At 42.9% G+C, this 19,153-nt stretch overlaps 1 non-coding gene across 1 annotated transcript; it reads left to right on the top strand.

The window, feature by feature from the left end:
* Positions 1–4,813: 4,813 nt before the first annotated feature.
* TRNAY-GUA (transfer RNA tyrosine (anticodon GUA)) lies at positions 4,814–4,903 on the top strand. The gene is given in 2 exon segments: positions 4,814–4,850; positions 4,868–4,903. It is a non-coding gene; the product is annotated as a tRNA-Tyr (tRNA).
* Positions 4,904–19,153: the final 14,250 nt, after the last annotated feature.

Below are 19,153 nucleotides of genomic sequence, written 5' to 3'. Positions count from 1 at the left end.
CTTGTGAATGGAGAAAATTATGCACTTTCAAATTCCCTCCTGGGGAATGAGGGCTTGTATCTCTCCCTTTCACACTGATACTGTAATTTCACACTATTTTTTTTGCCAGCAGTTGGGCCTTTCCTCGTTATATATGACATGCATGTTTCATTTTCATTAGGGCTTTTATACTTTGAGAGGCCTGGTGAGCAGGGAAAGGGAGGTGGCTGGGTGGAAGCACTGCCACCTGAAGGGAAGCAGTCATAGGAGGTGGTGGGCTCTCCGGTGTCCCAAACAGTGCCACTTTTGTACTCTGCACTACTGCCCTCCCTCAAGTGATACAGGGTTTTGCTGCCACTGAAGCCTCTAGTGAGGCCACAGCCTTTACAACAGCTATTGTGAAGCAATAAGGACACACAGAGGGAAAAACCTAAACAAACAAACAAACAGTGCACCGTGGTAGTGGTTGGATGGAAACTAAGTTAACCTACGTAGGGGTCAGGCTCTCCAATGGCTTACACTTTGCAGCAGCTAGGAGCTAGTACATTGTATCTGTGTAATGTCATGTCCCAGCTATGGTTAATTGCCACCCAATATCAAAACTTTCTGGGCTGATCATCATCAAAGAAAAGCTCACACATTATTAGTCTTGTCTTTCACCAGGAGAAGGGCAAGACTTGGAACCCCGTGTGGGAGAGAGGACAGGAATGCTGCGCACTGCATTTTGTAACTTGACTTAACGCAGCTAAACATTTAACGTGTTGAAGAATAGCTTGACAACTACATGGAGGGTACTTCTTTCCATGCCTACTGATGGGGTGAGCTCTCAGGCACTTGTATGATCCCTACTGGGTTGTGCCATCTGGATCTGATATCTGGGCACTGCCCTGGGACTTCAATTTTTGTACTTTAATTGCTTACGGAACTGGCCATACATGGGAAGAAAATGGAATTAAAACAGTTTGCCTGTAAAGGTAATATTTTCTTTTTATTAAAACTACCCCAGACCTATAAGGTTGTTATGTAGCAAAATTCAGCATACACAGCTGTTGCATACCCAAAGGATACTTCCCTCTGGATGTCTCTTACTGATAATAGAGCAGCATCAGAAGTAGTAAATGGATTCTCTGAGCACAAAAAAAACCTGATAGCTGTAAGCAATGTCCTATAAACTCCGTGTATCCTGAAATGCAGCCCACACTGCAGCGATGCAATCAAACTTCCTTTATATGAAACCTTCATGTACTCTCCCAATTCTTTTCTTTCTTTGTTCCCACCTTCCTGCCCCTTGGCATTCGTTCACACTTATTAGAGTTGTCTCTGAAGCTGGCCCAAGGAGTCCTACATATTATTTACATCACAACAGAGCCTGGGGGCATCAGACAGGGCTGGGGGTCTGTTGTGCCAGCTGCTATTCGGCCTTTAAGTACAAAGATAGTTCCTGGCCCGAAAAGATTTCTATCTTGAATTTTAACAGGTAGACCAGAGAGAGATGATGGTTTCCCTGATGCTTCAGACTCTAAATTCAACTTGCTGTGAGTAGTCGTCTTTAGGAAAACCTCCTCCTCTCTTGCAGGAGTATCGAACAAAGCTGCCAAATTGAGATACCCTGAGATCATCGCCAGCTGGTGGTGCAGAACCCACAGCAGTCAACCAATGGCGTGTAACACACACCAGACAGAAATAAAGTGAACACGGAGATTTCACAAATTTATTACGAGTCCAGCCTAGCGCTCGTATTCAGAGCATGTGTGGATTTCCACCTCAAAAGAAAACAATTCCTGCAAGTCCCTCAGAATTAACCAGATTTTTAAAAGCTTTTTACTGGAAAAAAAAAAAAGACAACAAGGAAAACCAAACCCAAAAACCTTTAAACCATTTAAGCCCACCTTAGAAAGTCAGCCTGTAAGTATACAAAACACTGGAGAGCATCATATGCTAATCTGCACTTAACAAAACACATAGTATTACCAAGTGTAATTATACAGTCCAGCTATTAGTAGCTTTACCTCTGGCTGCTCTCCATCCGGCTTTCAAGCTACATCCTTTCCTTTCATCTTATTCTACACCACATGAAACAGGTGAGCTGTTCCCTTTATATAGCTCAGGGCTCCAGTCACATTGCTCTCAAAGCTTGGTATCTTCATTTAATCAGTTAAAAGAATCGAAATAATCAGAGATCTTTCATGAACTCCATGCCAAATTTTAATTCTGTTAAGCATTCAAAGCTTACCAAGTTCAAAAAAAAATCAAGAAAATAATAATTAATTTTTCCTAGGAATATCTACTTTGAAAAGCTGCCCTGGAGGGTACATTTGTAGTTTAGGAGAATATCTTTCACAAATCATCCATATATCACTGCTAGCAAGTTGCACAAAAAGAGATCTCCAATGCTTTTTATTGTCAAGGCAACACTGTGGTTTCTGCATCCCAATTGTTCATGCATAGATAGTAACAGCATCCACTTTTTATCTGATCCATTTGAATTTTTATCTTGACTTTAACCACTACTGATTTCTTACATGAGAGTACAAATTGTTTAGGGTTATCTTCACCAGTAACAACTTCTGACAGCAAAGAGATGGCAATACTAGCCCTGAAGTCTGTATTTGTTACCTATGGATTAGATGACAGTACCAAAGACTTAAACTGAGTAGAGCATTAATTTTCAGTTTTGGGGTCCTTGAATGTGTGAGTGAGAAGTAGTGAATTATTTTTAAGGGGTCTGTGCAAGGTAACTCAGATAAGGCAGACTCATGACAATGGGCTTAAGTGGCTTGAAAGGAGCCTGAAGTGTCCCTTGAAAATGCTGTGGGGGTTGCAAACTGGAAAAGATTAGATGCCTGGGGCTATGCTATCTGCTCTGATTTAGGAGCTTGGGTCCTTGTTATCTGCTGTGCCATTCTTTCTCCAGTACAAGATTAACCCCACATTCTTGCATATGGGTCCTCTTTCCACCTAGGCCATTTGACCCCAGAGAGTGCAGATATTGCCCCTTCAGGCATACAGCAGTTCTCTTGCTCTCCACCATATGCTTTTCTTTACAGCATCAGCTGATGTGCTGCTGGTGGGTGTCTGTCATGATGCACCACAGGTCCCAGGATTAGGCCTCTGAGAAACTGCAACAGTACCTTGTAGATAAGTCAAGTATTTCCAGACCTTCCTATATTCCCATGAACAAAACTAGTGAGACATCTTACTGAGTTTGTTCTGAGATACGTGCTGGTTTAGCAGTGGAGGAGCATTAAGATGTCTGTTAGTATGAAAATAAATAAAATGTGCGTGTGAGGTTGGCTGTTAAGACAAAGAGCTGTATTTTCCAAACAGAGATGTATGTGGTGATAGTTTTGCTGTGAGTCCATCTGCTCTGTGGAGTCACCCTCCTGACATGGAGGTCACTGTTGTGTTCGTTTGCTAAAGACCTCTGAAGAGCAGCTGGTACAACCTGTACAACCTCTTTCTCCAGACAGGGTAGACTTTAAAGTTAGGTGACATTAATCAGGTCTGTGTCAGTCAAGCTTGGAAATTCTACCCTCCAGAGAAACTTTACAATGGTGAAAATTTTTACTTTTGTGGTATTTCTCTCCCCTTATATTTCAACAAGATTTCTCTGGTGGTAGCTTGTGCCTGTCACCTTTCACTGTGCTGAGCAGAGCCTGGCCCTGCCTTCCCCATACGCTCCCATTTGGGAGCTGCAGACTGCAGGATGATCCCCCTTCATCCATCTCTTCCTCAGGCTGAACAAGCCCAGCCCTCTCTGCCTTCCCTCCTCCACCCTGTGCTCCAACTCCCTCACCACCTTGGTGCCCCTCCACTGGACTCACTCCATGATGTCCATGCCTGCCTTGTACCAAGGAGCCAATGTGGGCCACAGCATTCTCAATTCAAGCTCATAAGCACTGAATATGTTGGAATAATCACTTCCCCCAACCTGCTGGCTACATGCTTTCTGCAACAGCCCCATGTTTGGGGTTGAGTCACAACGAGGAGGTGGAGGTAAGCATGGTTAAGGATGGATATGCTGTAGGGCACTGAGGTAACACTGCTGCACACACTCCCATCACAAGTAGGATGGTGTGGTTTCAGCAAACAGGGTGTCTGCTCACAGCTTTTTGCCCCACCCTGTTGCTCAGACACACAAATGCTGGTGAATCACTATAATTCAAAAAGAGTGTAGTTTGCTTTCAATTGCCACAGCTGTGAGCTGCAGTGCTCAGATGATTCACAAAGGGTTCAGCCTTCCAGGCCCAGAGGCTGGGGAGGCCACTGGTTGCAATGCCAGACATTGCAACCTCATCTGTGCTCAAGGGGTCTTACTTGCACTGAGGGAGTTGGAGAGATTTGAATTGAAACCACAGTGCTTATTCCTTTCTGTCCTTCTCTTCTGTTCCTCTACATTAATACACTATGGAAGCTGCCAGGGAGGTGTTAACTGTTTTGTTTGCTATTTTGTTATTGGATTTGGCTGGAGAGCTGTTGTGGAGAATTGTGTGGGGGAGGTCTCCCTCTGTTCCTAGTTCAACTTAGGAAATGTGGCAAGGTCACCGAAGAGTGGGCAAATTTCTTTGTCAAGCCGTAGACAGATTTCATATGGGTCATGAGAAGAACTCCAACCTTAACGCTACCACCACCAACAGTCTTACAAGAGCTGTGAACTATTTGGCAAAGAAAACTGGCAGTTTTGTAACCAAAATCCAATTTCACAGGAGAGTTAGCTTTGTGCCTTTTTTTGGATACTGTTTTGCTGTTGTGAAAAGCAATACATATGGAGGCCCATTAGAGCCTAAGGCTATTGTTGATCAGTCTTGACTCATTCTTGGCACTCCTTTACCTTCCTTTGATAGCTCAGCTGATAGAGTGGAGGACTGTAGGCTGTCTCTGAAAATTAATCCTTAGGTCGCTGGTTCAACTCCGGCTCAAAGGAAAGATTTTTGAGGTTTGTTTTCACTTTTGTCTTTCACTTTTTTTCCAGAGTTTACAGCTTTGCAGAACTTCCCCTTCCAACCACTCTATACCCTGTGAGAAATTTAGTCTATTTTCCTTGTCTGCTTCAGATGGTTCTTACAGCTGCGGTGCTGTAACCACTGTCATCTCTCTATGGAGCATTCATTCAGGAGTTGGACTCAGTGATCCTTCTGGGTCCCTTCCTACTAAGAATATTCAGTGAAATTTATGAAATCTACCTAATCAGTTGATGCCCAACATAAGACCTTCTGTTCCTGCAGGGGCTCAAAACCTTCCACAGACCCTTGACAGTTGGAGCAGACACATGGTGCAAAACTTGCAAAGCCTCTTTTACCTGAGTTGGGTGTGGAAAATGGAGGCAGGTCCAATTATTGGAGGACCCTTGTCGCTGGTTTCACCCCTTTTCCTATCTCATTCTTTCATCTTGAAGTTCTGAGGCTTTGAGTGGGGCAGTGGGGGGCTAAGAGAGCTGGGGAAGAGAAACGTTTTTTTCTTCCCCAGCTCTCTTAGACAGAAAGGGAACACCAAGATCATTCAAGTTCTGATACCTGTCTGAGACAGTGACTACATGCAACAATAATCACTGCCCTCCTGAAAGGGTTGTGAGTATCACTGGGCATGTTGTCCTGAGATATATGATTTCCAAGCACTGTCCATTTCAGTGAAGAATTGTAAAGGTTGGGGCTGGTACAAAGGAAATGGATAAGAAAGAGCCCTGAGAAAGGACACCAGAGGCCAGGTTAAGAAGACATTTTAAGGACTCATTCATACAGAAACCAACATCAGAAACTTCCAGAAAAAAACAGGGGACTGTGACCTGTTAAAATTTTGTTTCACACAGGAAACTGACTCACTTTCACAAGACACAATGAGTTCTGAGACGTCTGTAAGAAGCTTTATTAAAGAAAAGATTAGAGGGTTTTATATGTTTACATTAGACGAGATGACATTAGGGATCTAAATCCCAAAGCTCATGCAAAGCTCCTCATGCAAAGCATCTCCTCATGCAAAGTGCATTGCTAAGCTGAACAAAGGTAGAAGGAGGTAGCAATTTCGTTCAGTTGATTACCTTTCATTGTGCTTAGTAAGAAATATTTGCTAGTAGTTGGAGTCAAATACATCAAGAAACCAGCTAGAATGAATAATCAAGTGATTATAATTCCAATATTAAAAAAAATTTTTTTTGTTTTACTAATTAGCATCAGATCAATGACCATCGATCATAGTACAACACTTGTTTTCTTTGTCCTTCCAAATTCAGCTGCGTTAATTCCCCTTCAGCCTGCAAAGCAGTACAGACTTACAGCCTCATAACCATAATGGGTTTTCAGCACAGGGAGGCATGGGACAGGAGGAGGCAGTTCTGCCTCTCCTCCCAGCAACAGAACTGGCTCGCCGGGCCCCGGGGGTGGGGTGGGCAGGTCATTCATTTATTCCTTCATAGGTCCTCCCACAGCAGGATGAGGTTGTAAAAGCAGGAGTGGGAGAGGCAAGCAGATTCTTTGCAGTCCTGATTAGATTCCTAGGGAGGAGGATGCACAGCAGCATCATCTTCAGTGGGACTCTGGCAGTCAGTTTATATGAGGAGGCAGAGAGGGGTATGAGCCTGGGTGATGCCACAGGAGGAATTCAGGTGTAACTAACCTGGATTAGAAATCTGTCCCAAGGCACCTGGGACAAATTCCCTCCTTACAATATGTCTTTTATGGCCTTGGTGAGTGAAGTAGGAACTTTTCCATGATTCATGCATTAATTGCTACAATATGCCTGAAAACTGCCAATAATCATGACATGTAAATCCTTGTACTCGTGTCAGGGAAGAGACCAATGGTTTCCCTGAGACTGGGGAATGGCAGTGACTGATGGGCAGACTGGCCCATCCTGCCTCACAGGTATTTTGTTGATGTGCAGATCTTTCCTGACTTAATATTTCAGTCTGAGTTGCACAAGGTATGACTGAAGCAAGAATGAAGGGAGAAAGGATTAATTAGAAATAGGTTCTCATTGCAAGAGATGTTCCTTCTGTAGTTGAGGAGGAAGAGTTGTTCCACTATGGATTCACTCATATTGCTGCCCACCAGTGGATAGCTGAGATAGTGGAGATACCACCTGATGTGGTTAGCTTCTGTATCCCTTGGCTGTTCCATTGCCTGCTATTTCAGCTGCTGGGACTGCCCCCATACCGATGCAGTGACCACTGACTCTGTGTCTTTCTCTTCAATGACATTTACACAACGTAATTTTATAAAGTAAGTTCCAGCCATTGTAGCCATCAAGCCAGAAATGTGAATTTAAATAAAGTTCTGGTGTTTTTCTCACACATGTGGTGGGAAGCATTTAAAAATTGTATTATCTTTTGTGATTAGGAGCTTCAGCTTTTCCTTTACTCTTGAACAAGCTTCCCCTCACTGCCAAACTCATTGGACATTGTGAAGGTTGCTCTGTCCTTGTCTGAGGAATGGCACTCCACAGGCCAAACCTCTGAAATAAAGATGTAACCAGCTGGGGACATGATAAACCAGCAGTAGTACACTCCCATTAGACAAGATAATGTTTGTTATCAGTGGGATGAGTGGGACTTTCCTTCCCTTTCCTAAACACTTTTTAAAATCTTCTTGTCTCACCTCTTGTCCCTAATCAAATCTTTAACCTATAACCTAGCTTAGAAGCAGCACACTGCGTAATGAAGAAATTGAAGCTCACACAGTTAGCATAAACATGTTGCAAAATATCTGTACTTTCTCCCCCAAGGAAAGAGCAGTGGTTGCATTCCCAAAGGACAGCCTGGTGAGTTGGATCCAGTCACCTGCACCCACAATTCTTAAGTGGTTGTTTTGCACCTTTGCTAAGCAGCAAGTGTTCCGTGGTTTGTGACTGGTCTCCTCTGTGCTCATCCTGAAAGTAACTTTTCATTAAAAATTAAAAGTTCAGTTTTGGCAATGGCGTAACTCCAGGTTCTCAGTTGTACTTGCATTGAATGACTTTGTGTATCTTGAGCTTTGTTTTGATTTTCCAATACAGGTGAATCCCAGCTTTGCTCTAGACACCTGCTTTCACCTGGTTGCATCAAAGCTGTGTTGCAGGGTTTGCTTATTCAGACACAATGTGAAACAAGTGAGAAAAGCAGGGTCTGCCTAGGGAAATTTGATTAACCTTCAAGAAACTTCAGAAAATGATGGGTGATCTCCAAATTTTGGATGATGTGAGCTGCATGCACTGGTATCAGGTTTCAGCCCAGAAGTGTAGTGCTGCATCAGTGATAGGAGTGAAGCCTTAACTTTGTATTGAGCCCGCTGCTTTCCTTTGAGCACATTTTTCTGCTGTCGTTGCTCTGTTGTAGCCACCTGTTGCCTCTGGTCATGCAGATTTAGATAAATCTCTCTGTGCAGGGTCATATCTTTGTAAAGTTTTTTATGGCAAGGAAAACATGGTCCTGACTCCTGTCTGGAATAATAATATAAATCAATAGCAACAACTGCACGGTTCCCTTACAGCTCTAGACGTAGAATCATGGCAATTAAAATAATGCGCAATTAAGGAGAGCTTGAAAAAGCTTTTAAACCCAGGAAGCAAGTCAAGATGCTTTGCTGATGATTTGCTAGTTTGTAGAAATTGCAAGTGGTTGCAAATTGGTTTGCTTTTACCATGAAGTAAAATTATTCTCCAGTGTGTGTTTAGCTGAATTTATGAAAAGCATCTCAGCATGGCTGGAAATGACCAACAGTAGTTGCTGTCTTTACTTGCATCCACCAGACCAGATAGATTTACACCACGCTAAGCAACTGTTTGCACCTTTCTTCAGGCCTTCTTAACCACCCTCTAACAACCAATTTTTCTTTTTCCTATTGTCGTTGTTATAATCAGACCTTGATAAGAATTGCTGCCAGAGACACCCAATCAGACCCATGCTATCATCTGGATATGATTAGAGTCCTCAGGACAGATTGAAGCCATTTGATAGCATTGATTACTTCCTTATTTCAGGTTGTGCCATTTCACCATTTACTGTTTTAAAATTCTTGCCTCATTTAAGAGGGTACCTTTTTTTTACATTGTAAATAACAAAATCTATTTTGTTGTGTGAGTCCAAATAAGCTTTGAAGTTTGTGGCTTTGTAATTTGAAAGTCATCTGGAGAGTGTATGCTCTCTTGTCATCTTTAATCAATGCACTATAATCAATTATCATATCAAAGTGCTCAATTACTCCTTAGTGCAGAGGTGCTGTAGCTGTTTGGCCTAATTTCCTAGAAGATTCTCAGCATTCTCACTGCAGCATTGGGGTTACTTACCTGACTACTTAAAGATGTTTGCTGTGAAAAAGAAGCTGGTACTATTTGAACATCAGCCTCCTCACAGAAAGCAGTGTCAGATGCTTCTTCAGCACTGCAAACCAATTCTGTCTGTCCAGTTTGTTACCTGGGTGTACTGTGTTGCTGCCAGTTCCTAAGAAGAGAGTCTTTGTATCTGTTCTTTCATGCTAAGAATCCTGGCTCCCATTTTTTTTTTCTGAGTATTGAGAGGTTTCAGCATTCCCTTTTCCTGCAGTACACTACCCTTCCATTTCTCAGGGATTATAGGAGGAAAGTTACTGCTGCCTGTTGGGTCCATAAGTTTGATGTTTATTTGAAGGCCGAGGAAAAGAAATTGTGAGGGGGGTTTTGTCGGGTTTTTTTTTCATGATTGCTGTCTTAGTCCCCCAAACCTTATAGAAGCTTGAGAAGATCTGTATTTGTGAATTAAGGATCTCTCCAAACTCAGAATTGAGGTGTTTGTCATCCATATTGCCTTTTTTTGAGTATTCGGAGCTGAAAAATACACTGATAATTTAATGTCAGTATAAGGCTTTTTTGGGATCACTATGTTCTGAACTCCACACAAGCTTTAGTATTTCTCAAGTTCCTAGCTTTTGGTAAACCATTGACTTAATTCTCCAAGAAACCAGCAACGAGTTTTCCCACGATTTTAGTTTGCAACAGCTTTGCAGACAAAATGATCTCCTTGGTTCCTTCTCCCAGAAAACTATTGAACTGCCAGTGAATGAAAGTCTAGGAGTATATTGCTGTATTAAATCTTGGAGCATTGACACAACCAGTTTTCCAGCACTGACTCCATGCCAGGAGAGCAGAGTGGTGTGTGGAAGGGAATGCTCCTGCTGTAATCTGATGGGGAAGGAGGAGAGTGGTGTCAACCAAGCAGAGTTACTGGTGCAGGAGCCCTGCTTGGAGATCCATCCATTTATCCATCCATTTATCCATCCATCCATCTGTCTTGGGGTGATTTCATGATAATACTGTATTCCCCTATCATCTGCTTTATGCCCAGAAATGGGTCCTGCAGCTTTAAGTTGGGTCCAGAAGAGGGGGAAGAGAAGCCAAGTGAATTCTTCAGGGTAGTTTGTATTCAAGGACTCACACCCCATGTTCTCCCTGCTGCAGGGCTGAGGGAGAGCCTTCCTGCTTTTAGCCAGCCTCTTAGCTGAGGCAAGAAATTTTCCCATACCGGCATACCAAAATCCTCTGGTAACTTCTTCTTGTTCTTCTGGAACTGTCCAGCCTAGCTGTGATCTGAGAACCAGATCATTGGATCCTGTGGACCGGCAGGGAGGCTGTGGGGACACCACATCCTGGCCTTGGACCTTGGGAGGGGCCAAGCCAGCTACAGAAAAGAACTCTGAATCCACCAGCTTTCTCTGCATTGAGGAGTTTTTATATTTTAACAGTTATTCATTTTTTCCATGTGCCATGTGGTCACTCTGCTTGTTAAATAAATAGTTTTTTTCACTTTCATCCAAGAAATTCCTTTTGTATCGGTGGGGGAGGGAGTGCTGAAACCTGCCTTCTGTGGAGGTGATATTCCTTCCAGAGCATTTCCCCCTAAACTGCTGTCAAACCAAGACACCATCCATCCATCCTCTGAGGCATACTGTTGGTTTCCTGCAGGAAGCCACCTGTATGTGGATGGGCCAGTGCTCAGTACTTGGTAAGAAATGAAACAGCACATGTACCTAGGAAAGGACCGTGAAATAAGCAGAGAGGACACAAGGCTGTGTTTGAGCCACTTTTCATCAGGCTGAGGGAAGGAGAGCATGAGTGGCTTTATGGTGAGAAGGTCTGTGAAAACATAGCCATTATCCTCATCTCATCTTACCTTTTGAGAAATAATCAAACTTGTGATGAACCTTGTGACCTGTCAGACCTCTCAACTGAACTGCAGCTGGAGAGATTCACTGTAAAAGGGTACAGGCTGCTTCTTATTGCTGATTTTTAACCATGAGAGTTCCTAAGGGAAATAGCATATAGTAATAACATTTAATGGTTTTCTGATGAGCATCTGGTACTGGGTGTTTTTTTCATTTAAATTGCATTAAAATTAAAACTGCATTATTGCAGAGTCCTCATTTCCTGTTAGGAGGCGAATTATGATGCTCTATTGATTTGCAAAGCTGTTTCCCATCCTGCCTAAGTGTGGTTAGTGGACAGAACTTTGCCCACAGACACAGACATGCCCTACCACCCCCCTCAGTTCTGAAAGTTTTTCACTCTAAATTATTCATAGTGAAACCGCTGATTCTCAAAATTTAAAACAGAGGAGAGAAGGTATAAAATGCTCTCACGTATGCCTTTGTATTAAATTATGTGCTATCACATTGAATAAAAGGAAATAGCAAGTTAAGCATGTTCAAGAAGCCACATGATGAGTATAATTGATGCATTCAGCCTATAGAAAATACATATAATAGTCCATTGTAGTTATGGGATGGGCCAGCCAATATTTTTGCCTTGGAGATCATTACTTAAGCAGATGACTCTTGACCCTTTTCTTTTAGTGTTTCAAGAAGTTTGCCAGAAAGTACCCTTTTGTGCCAATCAGCTTTTAATATCTCCCTCTGAGCAGCCTCAATTTTTCATTTAACTTACTTCTGAATGTTAATCTGCTTTTTATCCCAAGGATCTTTATGAGAAATAAATTGGAGCCTTTTCAGAAATGCAGTTGTAAAAGCTTCGTCCTTACTAGTTGAAAGTTTGCCACAGTGTAGCAGCAATGTATGCGTTGTAAAATGATGTAAAATTTAACAAAAAAAAAAAGAAATCAAAAATAAAAAGGCAACGGTGCAATGCTGGAGAGACATGCTGGGTGTTTCTGTATGGAAACTCTCTGACCTGAGTATTCCATGGAAGCATAGGAAATGGCAGCTGATAGGAGACCAAAGAAACTTGCATTTGCAAAGAGAAAGATCTACTTTGACATAACCTTGCAGTTCCCATTGGTCCTCATCTCCCCCCGCCCCGGGTGGCCAATGGGCAGAACAAAGAGAAAGGCTCACAGCCTAAATGGCAAACCACATTAGAGTAGATGGCTTAAATAGGTTCTGACTCAGGAAAGGAAGAGTGCTCCTTGAGATCCTGAAGATTGGAGTAGTACATGAAACTGGGTGGTTCCTTTTCAACCTTGTTGGGGGGAAAAAGGGAAGAAGATACCAGCAAAGAGAGCGGGCTCCACTGAGGAGACCGATGCGTGCTGCCCCTCGGGGCCGTTGTTGTGTGAATGCTGCTGGGTTCCCAGCTCTTTCCTGTGTATGCAGGGACTGGAAAGAAAATCCGTGTTTTAATGTGAGTTGTATTTCTCTTTTGGAATTTTTTTCATCAACTACCCTCTTTCAAGGGGAGTGCAGGTAGACCTTTGGAATGAATTATAAGGAAATCCCAAATCCTCCTATAAAACAACAAAGAAGCCTAAGTCAAGGGGAATGATAAGGGATCTTTGGTGATTTGCAAATGAATGGAACTTGGAGCCCTTTCCCCACACCACAGCAATTACTGGTGAAAAAACCCCTGAAATATGGCTTTTCTGAAGCCAAGGTGCCAACAGATTCCTTCCCATTTGTTTTCTTTATGATGAGGCCTTTCTCTCCTCAGTGCACATGATGATACCCACTTTATTTAAAAAAACCTACACAATTGATGACTGCTTTTTCTTTGCTAGGAAAGACAGACCTTGGCAAATAATTACTTCTTGCTCTTACTCCTAACATATGTATGACTTATTATTTATAGAGACTTGTAGTAAAAATGGGAATGATTTTCTTGACCTGGTAAGTTACAGCTTAAACCAATAAAAGAACAAAGGAGGGGTGTGTAAGAAGAGGACATAAGAAGGGCTTTTTTTTGAAGACTCACATGCAGGGCTAATAGATGTAGACAGAGAAAAGAGATAAAATACCTCAGATTAATAACTATGACTTTCTGCTGGCTTATTGCTTTCTAAAAGCTTTCTCCTCTGTGGACGCAGAGCTGTATAAAAGATGAAGTAGTTGCACTCCACATTTTAGTCATCCCAGTAATGATAGCAACATCTCTGTTAACAAACTCATGTTCTCCAAAGAAAGCAATCCTCTCTCTAGTATTTCCAAGGGAAAAATTAATCGGGTTCACTTCTTTGTGTCGGCTCTATATTTTCTCCTCCATTCTTTGGTTCTCATTGCTTGACCTTTGTTGAATTACTCATGTAAAGCAACAAAATGCTGCTTTAAATATATAAATCTTGGTCCTTCTGTTTCCTGTGAACAAGTCCTGCTGAGAAAGTGAAGAAGAAACCTGTCAGGATGCCATTATAAGCACTGTATATCAGAAACCTACTTGACAGAAAGCCCAGCTCAAATACTAACTTTGTTTTTGCAAAGCAGGAAATGTTGCTTAAATTCGTATAGTAAATATTTATTTGTGCGTCACAGGGAGCTTTCATGTAAGGTTGGATTAGCTGGAAATCAGGACAAGGCCTGAAGTTTTCTCCTTCATTGCTGTGAAAGCAATTGTCTGCAGTAGTTCTCAAGGAAGTCCCTCAGCTTTTGAGCTAGGCAGAAATACATTGCAATTGACCTCAATACTGTGTTCTTCAGCAACTAAAGAGGAAGACTTTTAGGCTGATATTTAAAATTTAGGAAATGTCCCAGAAGGATGGAGAGAGAGACAGGCAAAGACCCAGAAGTGGAGAGAACCAGCAAAGGGAAAAGGTCACACATATTGGAAAGGAGAAGAAGGACAAGGAGAAGAGTGGTGTTTATTTCACAGGGGTGAAATCACAGGGCGCAAGTACAGGTTGAAAGAAGCCCACAAAAGTTTTTTTTAACTCTAAAGAAGCTCAAAACTAGTGTAAAATGCATTGATTCTACTTCTTTCTCTTGCTTTATACCAGTTCTGTTCCAGAAATTACCACTGCCTTTGGCACCAGCAGAAAGACAAGAATCCAGGGAGTCACAGAGACCTCCTTAGCCCTGAAATCTCTTAGGGATGAGGGCTGGGGAGCTCAGACAAGGCGGGGGAGTCTTGCCATTAATCACTTGGGTAGATACAGAGGAATGTGCTACCATTCACCAATGGCTTTTTCCAGGGCATCACAACACTCCTCCCACATACTTTGCAAGTTTACAGAACAAGCTTCCCCAGCAATAACCTGGCATGGGGTTGCATTGTCCCTCCTCTTCCCCTTCCACATACCTGGCAGCTCTGCCAGGACCTAGAGCCTGGAGGCTAAATGCCTCATGGGTGGTGGTGGATTGGTTCAGCCAACAAGCCTGGCAGTCTTCTGCTTTTATGAACACTGAGCTCACCTTGGATATTGAAAGAAAGAAATGCGTTAGCTGGGAAGTGTGTTGGGTTTCTTCCAAGGCACACTAGTATGTTGCTGTGCACCAGCATGGAAACAATTTGCAGGCTGGAGAGCCAGTAAGATTTTTCTCAAGGAGCTGTGCCACATGCTCTTCTCTCCCTTCACCTCCAGAGTCATTCTTTATTCAATCTCTTTTGCTTCAGTTTCACCATCTGAGCTTAAACGTGGCCTTCTGACATGAAGAATCTGGGTGAGTAGAGCCACATTAGCTGTAAAATCCCTAGCCGATCTTATTTTTTGGCATGAAGATGGCTGTTACAGCATTGTTTTTATTATTCATCAAAAGGAAACTTTTCAAAGTAAATACATCAAATACCACATAACATAAGCTCTTCCCAACCACTGCTTCCTCTACTTTTTTCTCTTCCCTTACCTCCTATTTTTATAAGTAATCAAGTTGTTACTCCAGAGTCAATTCCAGGTCATCTTTCATTTGCTCAAAATACATCCTTATTGGCAAGCTATTTTCCCATTATTCAGGAACACACATATTGTTTTACTTACAGCTGTGTGCTGTATTTTATGTTCTCATATAAATGTTATGCCTGGATTATCATAACTAGAGCAAACTGGTTTTAGGGTTTGTTGTTGTTATTATTTTTAGGTTCCTTCCCCTGCATCCGAAACAGGAGACAAATATTATTGTATCTATTTTTCACTATTTTTTTAGTTCTTGAAGTGACTCAGCTTTCCACATTTCTCTCTGCAGAAGGTAGATTTCCTTCCTTGGCTGTGCAAGTTTCCCTACTTTGGAGAATGATGATAGCTAAGATTTGGGAAAGATTAACAGATAAGCAGCATTGCTTCTATCCCATGAGAGGCAGGAAAGAAGACAAGGCGGGGATATATTCCAGAAATTCATTACCTGCTGTGTAAAAAACTGAGTTTTTCTTCTCTGTTTTAAACTCTTGCTGGTTTCAATGAGTGTCCCTGTTTCTGGTGTAGTGGAATCTGGTGATATCTGGTGAATTCTACATTTGCTCACTATTTTCTTGATTTTGGGAGCTGATAAAATAAAAGCTCATATTTATGTCTTGGGGGCCCAGTGAGGCAAAGCACCCAAGTCCCATTGTTTTCAGGATGTTCTTAAATATTTGCTGAAGTGCTTAACTTACTTGAGGTCTTGATGCAAAAGAATGCATTTCTAGCAACAAATACGTATTGTTATTATTAATCTTATCACATATTTCATGCCTGTATGTGCCAATGCTTGATGCATTTTATAGACATACAGTATGCAGAACAGACGATTTTCTTCTGTGTGGATGAAAGAAGAAAAAGTAGAATTTTCCCCTTATTTTTAGGATGTCTGGGATAGTGGAAGACCCCTGAAGGAAAGTGTGCTGCAGCCTTGTTGTTAAGGTTTGGGGTTTTTTGCATTGTCTTCTAATGCAGAAAGCCAGGGTTCTTCCCCCCCTGCCCTCCATGTGAATGAGACCACATGCACCTCTTAAGCTATTCAGTTTACTCATACTATGTGCTTGGTAATTTGTGTATGACTTCAAGGCACTCAGAGCATTAAAGAAGTCTCCTCCTGGAGGTTTTTAAAAGAGACTCTCCTGGATTTTTTGAAGTTGAGATATTTGCAGTCTGCATGGGCTTGTTTCTTCTGAGCAAATGTGTGCTAAATGCTAATGTTTGCATTATAAATGGGTGTCTTATAGTAAGTATGATGTTAAACTGGCAACCAAGATTCAAGAACAGAGCATTTTATCCGTGTTAGGTGAACTGTTAAAAAGATTCTGGTCTCTTTCATTATTTTAACCTCCAAAGAAGAAATCCCCTATAGGACAAATGTTTAAACATTGAGGCAAACGGACAAACAAACAATCCAACCTTTTATCATTGTTGGTGGGAAAAGTGTGCCTTGTATTTTGCACGACTCATGAGGAACAGCTGGCACAGTTCTGGTTGTGAGTGATGTTTTGGTTATTTGATGTTTCTAGGAGGAGAGAGAAGAGCTTGTAGCTGAATGGTTCCTCTGGCAGCTTCCTGGCTTGAACTTCAGGATGAATGTCAAGTGAAAATGCCAGTGAATGACACTGACCAGGACATGTTTGTGTGACACATCTCTTCCCCAGACTAATTTAGTTATGCCCTGCTCCACAACAGTTCACAAGTTGTTCTTGAAACAGTAGGGGATCCCAGAGGGATCAGGTTTGCTCTTTGCCCACCTTGGCCTATTCACCTTCCCCACTGCCCTGGGAGCCATCGCTGCTGTGCCAATTACAGCCGTGGTCGGGGCTGTCTTTAGTGGGTATTGATATCTGAACAAACAAACCAAGAGTCTGGTCTTGATTGCTGATGTCTTTGCAGTTTGGTTTCCTGTGGTGTGTTTGTACAGATGTCACGGCTGGTATTCCCCTGCTTTTCAATAATCACGACCATATTGGGGGGCGGGAGGACAGGAATGATTTGCTGTGAGTTTGCTGCAGGAGCTCACACCCCACTCCTGTGGCTGTGCTTCTGTTCAAGCCTCGCGGCCTAACCCCCTGCTTGGGATGGTGGCTTCTTTTTCCACCTGTCCCTCTTCAGAAGGGGCTTTCGATCCCTCAGTCTCAGCCTAGAAGAGTTGTCATTACAGTGACTATTGTCATGTGATCACATCTTGTCTGCAGCTTGAATGAGTGCCTAGGGGCACACAGAAAACACCTCAAAGGACAAGGACAATGGACAGCCTGAATAAATGACCACCATCTCAGTGGATCCTTTGTACAGGATACATGTCCTGGATAGCCCTCCTTTCCTGCAGACGGTGTTCTTTGTATCCTGCTTAGCACTTGCTACTGTGTTTGTCCAGAGCTGGTGCAGTGCAGCCCAGCCGTGGCCCCCTCTGATTTGCACCGGAGGAGCAGCAAACAAGCAGTTCCAAGTGAAAGGAGCTGGAAGGACAGATTTGGGCTCTCTGCTCACCCTGCTGTGTGCTTGGTCATAGACAATAATTTCAGTCATGCCTTGATTCCTGCTAGACCGAGCTGTGCTATCTACGTAGAACAAGTTGCTTTACAGTCAAATGATACCACGAGTTCCTCTATCACCCCATCCTTTCTGCCCCAGGCAATACCCTCGCTCTTATTTCAAGATCTTTTTCCCACGTCTGACATGTTCAGGGGTACAGTTGGGAGCATTTAAATCCTCTGACTTTTTGTGGGCAGCAGGACTGGAGGAGCAGTCTGCTCCAAGCCGAACTTCCCTTCAGACTACTTGCAGTCATATCCAAATGGCAGTGGGGAAGAAAGAGAGGCTGATTGTATGCTCTGCAGTTTTCTCTGTTAGGAAGATCAAAAGAATTGCTGCCTTTACTGGCAAATCTCAAGGATGAATTGTGGCAGCCAGACCAGTACTGGTCTGTGTTGAACTGTAGTCACCCAGAATAAATCAGCACTAATTGCAGTCTAGCCCTGTGATTCCAGAGGGGCTGCTTAAGCACCACACAGTGACCCCCCCCCCTTTCCCCCCCCCCGACTGCCTGGTTGTTAAAGCCATCGGCAAAACTCCCAACGACATCAGGAGACACAGGGCTGAGGCTGCACCCTTACGTGCTTTAAAGCCCAATATCTTGCTGCCTCTCTGAGGAAGCAAGACTGATAAAGTGATGTGGTCAGCATTGTGATGCCACCTTTGGCAGTGTGTAGCTGCCCCAGTATCATGGGATCCAGAGGGAAGGTGATACCTTGGCTTTCTGTCCACAGGAGAGCTGCACAAAGTTGCTCTGGTGGCCTTGGAGAAGATGGGGTGGCTGCAGGTTCAGGTTCTTGTTCTTTCCCAGATTTACCCATGACAAGATCTGCCACCCACTGTGACAGGGGCTATCTCCTGGCCCCATGGTCAGCTGTGGCACCATCCAGACTGACCATTTCCACTGTGGCAGAGTAAATTATTGTTCTTTCATTGCTCTCACCTAAGACGATTCCTCCTCTTCTGTCTCAGAGGCAGTGGTTGCTGCCAGATGGGTGATCTTATGTTATCCTGGCTTAGTCATTTTTGTCACAAGAGTGCAGAAGGATCAGCAAAATATTTCCACAATGCAAAAATATTTCTATAGTATAAAATTTTATTTCAATTTCCTTCTCACTGAAACTATATTTGAAACTAAGGCAGTTTTAAATATAAATGAAATATGTATAGTATAAATTTCAGACTTTCCTTATAAAGGACAGACAAGAAAGGGAATTCAAGTCAGTTTAGAAGCCAAATTAGCCTGAAGATGTGAGTGCTGGACAATTTTGAAGAACATTTCTTAGCTGCTATAAAGGGAATAACTTTTTCTTCAATAAAACAAGGCAAAGATTGGGAACAACATCGGTGCAAAGGCACAAATGTGGTCTGCAAGAAAGCAAAGGGGATGGCCCACCTTCCTGCCACTTGTCCCTGTGGAAAATGCTAACAGGAACTGCAGGTATGAATGGAACTGAAATAGCTGTGGTGGGAACATGGCTTAAGCCATGGAAGGTGGTGAGAACTAGGGAGAGCAAGCCCAAATGCTCCTTCCCCTGCACACACCAGTCCCACCAGGCTCAGGGGCAAAGACAGCCCCCTGCA

This window comes from Aphelocoma coerulescens, chromosome 2 (assembly GCF_041296385.1).
Source record: "Aphelocoma coerulescens isolate FSJ_1873_10779 chromosome 2, UR_Acoe_1.0, whole genome shotgun sequence".
Classification (NCBI taxonomy): Eukaryota; Metazoa; Chordata; class Aves; order Passeriformes; family Corvidae; genus Aphelocoma; species Aphelocoma coerulescens.
Note: the sequence above shows the minus strand (reverse complement) of the source record. Positions and strands in the feature narration are given on the sequence as shown.